Below are 10,606 nucleotides of genomic sequence, written 5' to 3'. Positions count from 1 at the left end.
GGAAAAGACTACACTGGTTGATTTGCAACTCCCCATTCTAACACGTGTCTCTGTGAGTTTTACAACTTTAGTTAAATGTTTTCATTAAGGAAGAAGGGAAAAACACAACACTCTCTGTTTTTCCAGCATTGAGAGATGGCCCACCGTTTTATTTATTGGTGCTTCCTCCTATAGCATCATAAACAATTTTAGACTGGGAGAGAAATCTTGGTTTTTCTCATGATTTCAATGAGGCTAGATATTTTCAAGTATAGCTTAGTATCTCATCTCTTTGTAGCACCATTAATATCTAGGACAGCTGAACACCAAACCATTGGCTGAACTGCTGCATAGCTGATTTGATTTGGTTATAAGGACAGTCAGATTGCTAGGGGACATCTGGCAATTTTGGCAATCAATGAATGAAATGAATCAACCATGCAGTTATCAGACTGACTGCTCAGTGATCAATGTGACCAAAACAGAAAATAACTGCGGGACAAGTTAATTCTTAGGTTGCAAGACAGAATACAATCCAAATGGGCATTTGTTTTTAATGCTATTGTTATACATTAAAGTGTTGCAATTATTTTTGTTAGTGAAAGGCTTTAACTCAATCCCTCCGCCCACCCCCTGTGTCACTTTTTTTTTTCTTGTATTAAAAATTGAACCCAGGGACATTCTACCTCCAAGCTACATCCAGTCCTTTTTAATCTTATTTTGTTGTTGTTGTTGTTTTGAAACAGGGTCTCCCTAGGTTGCTGGGAGTCTTTTGCTGCAGCTATGCCTGGGCTTGAACCTGTGATCTTTCTGTTTCGGCCCCCCCTCCCCACCCCCGCCCAAGTACCGGGAGGTATGCACCACTGATAAATGCAGTCTAGACTATTCCTCAAGCCTTAAGAAAGGGTTTGGAACTAATGGCACCGGCAGTGTGAGGTAAGGAGGTGCTGATTTTTTTCTATCAATCTACTGACATGTATTTTTATTTGAAAGGAAGGGATTGTGCTAAACGTTGCTAGGAATAAAAGAGGATTCAATGATCCTGTCAGAAAAAAAAAAGATCTGGGGCCCAGATGTCAGTAATTTTCCATGTAGCCTCCAATATGTTTTTTCTTAATTTAAAAAAAATAAGTATACTCAAGGAGCTTATAGTGTAGTAATTATATGTACAAATTAAGTTTTTTTCTCTTAAAGCCTTCTTATATTACAAAATCATTTTTAACTTATACGTATATAGCAGAGATAAAAGTGAGTGAACATTTTAATGTTCTTTAATTTATTATAGGCCATAAAGTTTTCTTCATTTCAACTGTAAAAACTCTATGAGAATCTATTGCAACATTTTCTATTTTCCTTTTGATATGTCTCTTTTTCCTCAAGACTGCTAAGGCTTTAAAATGTTCTAATTAATCATATCTTTTCTTTCTAAAAGTTTACCCCAAACACACACTTTGCCCTTTTCCCAAAAGTAAACAGATTTTTAAAAATTGTCGTTTCCAAAAAACTGAGTGATTTGGTAGGGCAGGGTGACCAATGGTCCCTCTCTGCCCAGCACTGAGAGGCAGCTCACTGTGTTGGATTTTTTGTGTTAAAACTGGGACAGTTCCCTACAAACTAAGATTCTGTGTCACCTTGGGTGGCAGTTTGAGAGCAAGACTGTATGTATTTAGATATCCCATCAGAGAGTTGCAATCTCAATCCCTTTATTAGAAGTACTCTTCTTTCATTGCTAAACAGCTGTATAACGCAATCAAATGCCAGATGGATGAATGAATTTAATGACCTTTAAGTTTCCTTTATACCAGTGGATCTCAATTCTAGCTGCTTATAGAATCATCTGATTAGCTTTTTAAAAATGATACTACTTCCTGATTAAATAGCTCTGAAGGTGAGTCTCTGTCAGTGTCATAAATGTCTGAAGTGCCTCAGCTGGACCTCAGGTAAGCCCCTGAAACAACAGTTTACACACATTGAGATTCCAACAATAGGTCTAGTAGGAGCTGTTCATTGAGAGGAGAAATCTACTTTATGATCTCTGACCCTTTAAATATTGCATGCAAGTTTCTATTTCACATGTAAAACAAATGAGAACACATAAGTGACTTTAGTTAGTTATATTTATTCACCTATATTTATTTAGTCATATATTGTTCATGCTAACATAAGTTGCTCCTCTGTCAAGTTTGCATTTTAACCACTAATCATCACTATCTACTGAATTTTTTAACAGAAATTATAGGGCTGGTAATATAGATCAGTGGTAGAATGTTTGCCTAGTATATGCAAAGCTCTGGGTTTAATCCTCTGCACCACAGGGAGAATTACCAAAAAATAAAAAAGAAAGAAAGAAAGAAAAAAGAAAGAAAGAAAGAAAGAAAGAAAGAAAGAAAGAAAGAAAGAAAGGAAGAATATTAGGTACTATAGGACCATAAAGATTTAAAACTCAAGATGTCTGTCCTCAGGGAGCCTATGGTTATACTTTTGAACATAATCAAATGATCACAAAAAGATTTCAAAGAGGGCCTGCCCAGGGCTTGAGATGACTAAAAAATACACACTGAACAGAGGATTTCAAGAGAGCCTGGAGGACTAGGTAGAATTTCAGTGAGAGGTCAAGACAAGGCATTTCAAACAGTAAGAAAAGCAATCATATTGCCAAAGTTAAATATTATGTACTCAAGTAATAAAGCTCATATTCTATACAATGTGGGCTATATATAACTCTATATGAGGCCAACTGCTGAGCAAGAAAAATACTTAGCCCAGTCACTTTCTTGGTAATAGGCACTTAAAACATTGAAAAGGAGAATTAAGCTGGCCACTGATACGTAGTTCAGCATAAGCAAAACAAGTGTGGTCTATGATGCAGAGCATACCCAATGAACAACAACAGCCTGGTCTGGCCTTTTCCTTCTTGCGCTTGGCCCACAGAAGAGCCTTGACCACCCAGACATCAAGGCAGATGCTGACTAGATCCTTGCCAAGTCCCCAAGGTTTCTGCTCTGTCTGAGCAATGATGATTAAATGTTCAAGGAATAGGTTTAGAACCCAAATCATGCAAGAGGTATGTGCTATCTTAAATGTCATTTTACATATTTAGTCAATTATTGTTTTTTTAAATTTATTTTTATAATGCAATAGCTGTTTCTCTAGATTTACAAATTAAAGCACTACTGCTCCATTTTTCTTTGCCTCCTAAGACAGTTAATTTTCACATTTTTCCAATATGTGGTCTTCATGCAAGATATCAGATGATGCCAATGAACGATCTAGGTATGTATCATATCAGAAAGTCAGTTGGCAAAATTAACATTTAGAAGTAGGCACCACTGGTTATTTCACACATTATTAACTTATATTACAATTCAAATAAGCTTACAGCTGGCAAAAAAAAAATCTCTTCTGTAAAGTGATCTCAAACATAATAGGCTTAATCAGAGATAAATTAAATTAGGCAGCCATGCACACTACAGCATATTAATTCTGAGTAGTTATTAAATACATTTTCTCTTATCAGTGGTGTGAACAACATTATATGCAAACACATTCTTTAAGAGACTAACAAAGTTTGTTTGGGATGCCAAGTGCCTGATATTTCCCCATGCTTTCTTAAAATGATAGATAATCTTTTCTGCTAATAATGGCACTAGATTAAGTCGCCATAAATGAGTCAACTTCACTCCCAGGCAATTAAGCAAAAGAACAGTGGGCAAAAATGTCACATGTAGCTTTGTATTTTTCCAAAGGGAACTTTTCTGCTTTCTATGACAATTTATAAAAAGGCATTAGTGTGCAACAGCTAGAGTAAAATTGTCAAAAAATTTAAGGTGGCAACAAATATTATGTTAAAAATCAATGCATCTTGGCCAGTCTCTGTTTTGGGTGATCTGTGTTGCCTTAGAATACTCAAAAAGGAAATTATTAAGGTTGAGAACTATTTAATAAACAAGATCATACTTTCTTTCCTTAAATGGTAGTAATTTTAACCAGCAAGCTAACACCTAGATTCCACATGCTAGCAAATGGTTCCTCATGAAAGAAAATTAAAAGATACATCAAAGATTTTATACACTTCCCCCACCATACACTCTTTCCTTCCTTGATGTACTTTTGCCAAATTATCTTGTTCTTTTATTAATCAACAAGGCCCTTTAATTTCTGAATCCGAAAGCAATTCAAGTTACTACGCCTGACCCCCACCCTGGCAAGTCTGAGAAACATGTTTGACATTCTTTGTGCTTTGCACATTTAAAACTCAATGTAAGGTGACAAGAACATTAAGCTGCCCAGTGAGCAAAATGTGAAACTAATCACTATCTGTTCTCAGCCGTGGGTACAATAATTGGCAAATTAAAATGCCCGAGAATAGCTGGACCACCTGCATCAGGAAGTATCACCTTGGAATAGCTAATGAAGATAAATATATGCAGTTAGCTTTACTGACAACTCCTTTAAATACCAGCAGACTGAAAAGCGACATCACAGTACCTATTCCACTTACTCTTAAGTATATACTAAGTAAAACTTTTATAATTTAAAATAAAAAACCAAATCGCCCTTCATATCTTGCATGCATGTACTAGTTAAGACTGCTTTGTTCCTCTTAAAAGCCATTCTTCTTCTTAAGCTTGTAAACTAGGATCAACTTCCTTATTATTGAATCTGTTGCTCTGAGGCAGCCAGATTCAAACACGCTTAAAGGCTACCCAGAAGGAAATGACTTAGCTTTAATAAACTCACCACCATTCATTTACTCATGAGTTCACTCCATTTATTTTTTTTACAATTACTGAATATGTACTGTGAACCAGGCACAGTATTTGATATTTGGCGCAGAGAGATGAACGACATCTCTCCAAGCAGCCAGGAAAGATGCATGAATACAGGCGACTAACCAGCCCTTTGTGCTATTGTAGGAATTATTTCAAGATGTGTCCCTCCTCCTCAGAGACTTCCAAGAGTAGACCAACTCTTAAGTTGAATTGTAAGATGATTTCTAAAGAGATTTTAGCTTTGTTTTGTTTTACTTTGTGTGCTCTTATTGGTCTCACATCTGAAGAGATTTTGAGGGTAAATAAGCTTGAAAATGAACTTCCAGGCCAAATATGTATATATGCGTGCGCGCGCACACACACACACACACACACACACACACACACACACACATATTACATGCAAAATCAACAAGAAGGTCACCATCTGCTTTAAGCAAAGAGATTGACTTCAAAATACATGAAGAAAATAAATAAATATGGGGGAAGAGGTCAACAGACAATGACGATAAAAGCCAGGCAAGGGTGAGGATATGGAGACCCCAGAAGACATGTCAAGGAATCTGGATATAATCCTGTAGGGCAGTATTTTCAGAATGCAGGTTGAAGAAGCCTAGAGTCCTGAAAGGGTGAAAGCAGTTAAAGGAGTGAGGAGAGGTGGAGGCAGTCAGGACTCAGACCCTAGACTCTACTTCAACCACAGTAGCTTTGCTAATATCTTTTATGTATTGGGCTTTTTATTACTATTTTGAATAACTTTTTACTTTGGGATAACTTTAGGATTACAGAAAAGTTGCCAAGGTAATACAAAGAATTTCTATACACTCCACTTCCAATAGCTCCTAACCTTAACATCTTAACATCACCAGAGCAAAGCTGTCACAACTAAGAAAATAACACGGGTTCCACTGGTTTGTTACTATTAACTAAACTCCAGACCTCATTTGGATTCCACCAGCTTCCTCTGCTCCAGGATCCCACCCAGGAAGCATATTGCATGAGTCATCAGGTCTTGTTAGGTCTATAACAGTCCCCACCCTTCTCTAGTTTTTCATGAAGTTGCCAGTCTTGAGGGGTATTAAGCCACATATTTTGCACAACACCGTTTACCTTTGGGTTGTTGGTGTTTTCCCCCTGAATGACTAGAGTAATTGGGAAGACTATTACTGAAGAAAGGGAGACTTTTCATCATGCCACAACAAGGGCAGGCAAGTGATACGAACATGACTTGTCACTGGTAATGTAAACTTTGATCACTTGGTTAAGGTACTATTAATCAGTGTTGCTATTTTCCTCTATTATTCTTCGAAAGTCAGTCATGTTCGTACAGCCCACATTTATCAGAGGCAAACTTAATTTTCTGAAGGGGGATACCTACCTTTACTATTTGAAATTCTTCTATAAAGAAAATTCAGCCCTTCTACATATTTTATTTATTTGTCAATCATCTATTTATATCAGTATAAACTCAAGTATGTTGATTTTTTTTCTTTGGGTTATAACCAAATACCATGGTGTTCTCCTTCCTCTTAAATTTTTTCTAGCTTTGATCATTGCAAACCTCTTTAGGTTAGTTTCTGTTCCCGTTTGGCATGCCTGTATCTTTTTGTTTTTAAACACCTTGGTCTTTTTTGTTTTGTTTTGTTTTTGTTTTAGAGCATACCATATGTTCCGGGTACATTTTATATTTTTACTGCTCCAGCCACAGAACCAGTTATTTCTTCAAAGATCTCAGGTTCCTGTTATTGGAAATTGATATTTAGAAATCAAGATATGGGCATGGAATGTGCTTGATGTTATGGGTTATGATTCCTTCCATATCTTGTCAGAAAAAGAGCTAAGAACTATAATGCATATTGAAACCACTGGAAACTTAAAATTTTAAATTCTATCTATACTATTTAAATAAATAAAATTCAATCATAGGCATATAAGACCTCTATACTACAAGCTACAGAATATTACTGAGAAATATTAAAGAAGATCTATATCAGAGTTCCATTTTCAGGCTCTCTAGTATACTTCAAGGCATGCTGCTTTTGCTTCTCTTCTCTATCTCCTACTAATTTTGTAACAAGCAACCTCTTTGGCAAAAAAAAAAAAAGATTTATATCAGTGGAGAGATAGTTTATATTCACAAATTAGAAGGCTGAATATTAAGCATATATGTTTCCCAAATTGATTCATAAAATCAACATATTCTCAATTATAATCTCATCTGGCTGATTTTTAGAAACTGGAAAGCAAATTCTCAAGTGTATACAAAATTTAACAGGAACTAGGATATATAACCCAACTTTATAAGGAAGAACAAAGTTTAAAGAACTTATTAGGTCCAATTTGAAGTCCTACTATAAAGAAACAGTAATCAGTAGAATGTGGTCCTGGCACAAAGAGCTAGAGAATTAGAGATACAGAATAAATCCCAGAAATGATGCATACTTTAAGGGTCATTTTTGGTTTTTGAGAACAGGACCAAGTAATTTCAGCAGGGAAGGTCGTTTTTTTAAAAAAAAAATAATGTTGGAAAAACTAAGTATCTGTATAGAAAACAAGTAACCTTACCCTAGCCTCACATGATAAAAAAGTTAATTCAATCTGGATCTTAAAGAAACTCTCTAGGACTTCCAGGAAGATGGCAACCGAGAAAAGTGGGGCTTAACAACCAATCTCTATTACCACAAAATCAGTGCCTTTCATAGTCAGAAAACACCATCATCAGAGAAACAAACAAAAAAAAATCACCAGCCCCAGAGAGGAGGGGGTCTCAGAATGGAGCTCAGAGCCACAGAGGAGATACGCTGGCCTCACGGCCGAGGACGCAGTAGCAGCGCCTTACTGCCGGCGGCAGTGGCGAGTTCACCAGATGGCTACGGCTACAGACCAACGCATGCAACAGCCCACCAAGCTCCAGAGAGGAGTGGCAGACAGTGAGCCGAGGGACTCAGAGCGGAGCTCAAACTAGAGAAGAAATACGCCAGCCTCACAGACGAGGCGTGGCAGCGGCACCATATTGCCACCGGTGGCAGCAGCAGAGAATTCACCGACTCCACTACAGCTCCATCTGCGTACTAAAAAACAGTGAGTCAAATTGCGGGCCCCAGAGGAGAAATCCCCGTACTGACTCCCAGGGACTTGACCCAGTGGGGGAGTGGCGGTGGCAGAGATATCACACCATAGGATAATGCCCAACCTGGCAACCACCATAGTCTAAAGCAGCCTCTATTGACTCCCTGGGTCTGAGACTCTGCGATACAACCCAGTAAAGGAGTAGTGGGGTCTGAGATACCACAGACTCGAGATCCAGAGCACCTTAAGTGAAGTCGTAGTGACCCAAGGGAAGAACCCAGAGAAGGCACAAACTTCCGAAATCATGGGAAAGAGGAATAACAATTGAGCAAAGAATGCCCATAACCCCACAACATCAGAACCTGATAAAACAGAAATTCAGAGATTTCTAGAAGATCAAATCAGAAAAATAACTGTAGAAATAATAGAGCTGTTTCGAAAAGAATTCAGAGAGAGCCAAATAGAGATAAAGGATGCAATTAATGAAGTAAAGGCCTCAATTCAAAGTACAAACAACCGATTAGACCACATGGAGAATAGAATCTCGCTCTTAGAAGATGATCAATCAAAAAATGAATGCATAGTTTCTAATCTAGAAAAAAATATCCGACTGGAGGAATCTGACATTGAAGAAATATGGGCCCATTTTAAGAGAGCTAACCTAAGAATAATTGGAATAGAGGAGGGAAAAGAAGGTGAAACCAAAGGGATCAACAATATCTTCAAAGAAGTAATAGCAGAAAATTTTCCAAACATAGAGCAAGAGGTCAATACACAGGTCCAGGAAACTTATAGAACTCCCTTTAGACAGGATCAGAGAAGAGGATCCCCACGCCACATAATTGTCAAAATGACCAATGTGGAAGCCAAGCAGAGAATCTTAAAGGCAACAAAAACAAAGGGCCAAGTGACATTCAGAGGCAAACCAATTAGAATCACTCCAGACTTCCCAAACCAAGTCATGATAGCTAGAAGGGCTTGGGGTAACATATTCCAAACTATGAAAGAAAACAACTTCCAGCCAAAAATTTTCTACCCAGCAAAACTTTCTATCAAATTAGATGGAGAAATAAGAAGCTTCCATGACAAACAGAAACTGAAGGAATTAATGAAGGAATTCAAAACCAGCGCTAGAGAAAATACTCAAAGAGATTAACTACAAAGAAGAAATAGGTAACACACACCAGAACCAGAGAAACAAGATTTTCCATCCAACAGACAACTAAGATTAGTTATCTGTGGAGATTCATTGTTTATGTTAGTCTTTTACCTATTTCTAAATTGTATTGTTTGCTTTTATTGTTGTTAATTTTTAGGATTTCTAGTTGGAATATTAATATACCTTCAGATATAGCATTTGGAAATATTTTATCCCATTCTATCAGTAACTTTTAACTCTGTTTACATTGTCTTTGGATATACAATATTTTATTTTTTAGGGAGTTTGTATACCCTTCTGTTGCCTGTGCCACTGAAATCATATCCAAGAAATCACTGCCAATTTCAATGTTGTAAGGTTTTATGACCCAGATTTTCTTCTAAAAGTTTATAATCTTAAGATTTATATTTAGGTCTTTTATCTATTTTGAGTTAATATTTGTATATGGGATTAGGTAAGGGTCCAGTTTTATTCTTTTTCATGTAATTATTATTTTTCAACAATATTTAGTTAAAAGATTATTATTTCCTACACCAAATATTTGTGGAAACCTTGTCAAAAATAACGACAATATATGGAAGAATGTATCTCTAGGCTTGTATTTAACTCCAATGGTTTATATATCTGCCTTTATAACAGTACTACACTGTTTCAATTATTGTAGCTTTATATGGTTTGAAATCAGAAAATATATATCTTCTAGCTTTGTTCTTTTTCGCGATCATTTTGGGTATCTAGAGTCCATATTTCATATTAGGATAGATTTTTTCTGAAAAATAAATATATAAGTTTATGATAGTTTCACCTAAAAAAATAGAAAAAAATATTCTCTGGTAAGAAAGAAAGCAAAAAGAAATATTGAAATGTTATCTTTAAGTCATCAAAAGCTTGGTATCAGAGAAATGAAAATGTTATGTGAGATTATCAACATTAATATTGGATAAATTGCTATAATACTAGATGACAACCACTAAGCCAAGCATGGGAAGGAGGGATGGGGAGGGAATGGGGTGGGGATCGGGTGGGGGCTGACTGGGTGATGTGTGCATGTAGGTCTATAAAAGTTTTTTGTATTCCACTATGATGTATGAATACAGTGCACCAATAAAAAATAAAAAAAAACTCTCTAAAACACAGGATGTACTTGAACAAATATATCAAATTCAATCACTAAGCCAAGCATGGGAAGAAGGGATAGGGATGGATTGGGGTGGGGAATGGGGTGGGGTAAGGGCTAATTGGGTGATACATCCATGTATGTCTCCACAAGTCTTTTATCCCATTAAGATGTATTACTACAATGCACCAACAAAAAAATTTAAAAAATAAAATAAAATAAAGAACAAAAATATATGGCTGGGGGTGTAGCTCAGTGGTAGACTGCCCCTGGGTTCAATCCCCAGTACTGAAATAACAAACAAACAAACAAACAAATAAAATTTTACTATGTTAGACACAAAAAAATCTAAACATAAAAGTTAAAATTATAATCCTTAAGCCATAGAACTTCTTTTTATTAACATAAGGAATAGGATAAGTCTTTTTTTTTCCAGACTGGGAAAACCTTATAGAAGAGACCTCAAAACTTAAAATTTCAGCTCATCAAAAGACATCACTGAAGGAATAA

Source organism: Muscardinus avellanarius, assembly GCF_963383645.1.
Source record: "Muscardinus avellanarius genome assembly, chromosome: 2".
Classification (NCBI taxonomy): domain Eukaryota; kingdom Metazoa; phylum Chordata; class Mammalia; order Rodentia; family Gliridae; genus Muscardinus; species Muscardinus avellanarius.
The sequence above is the reverse complement of the archived record's forward strand: the minus strand, read 5'-3'. Positions refer to the sequence as shown.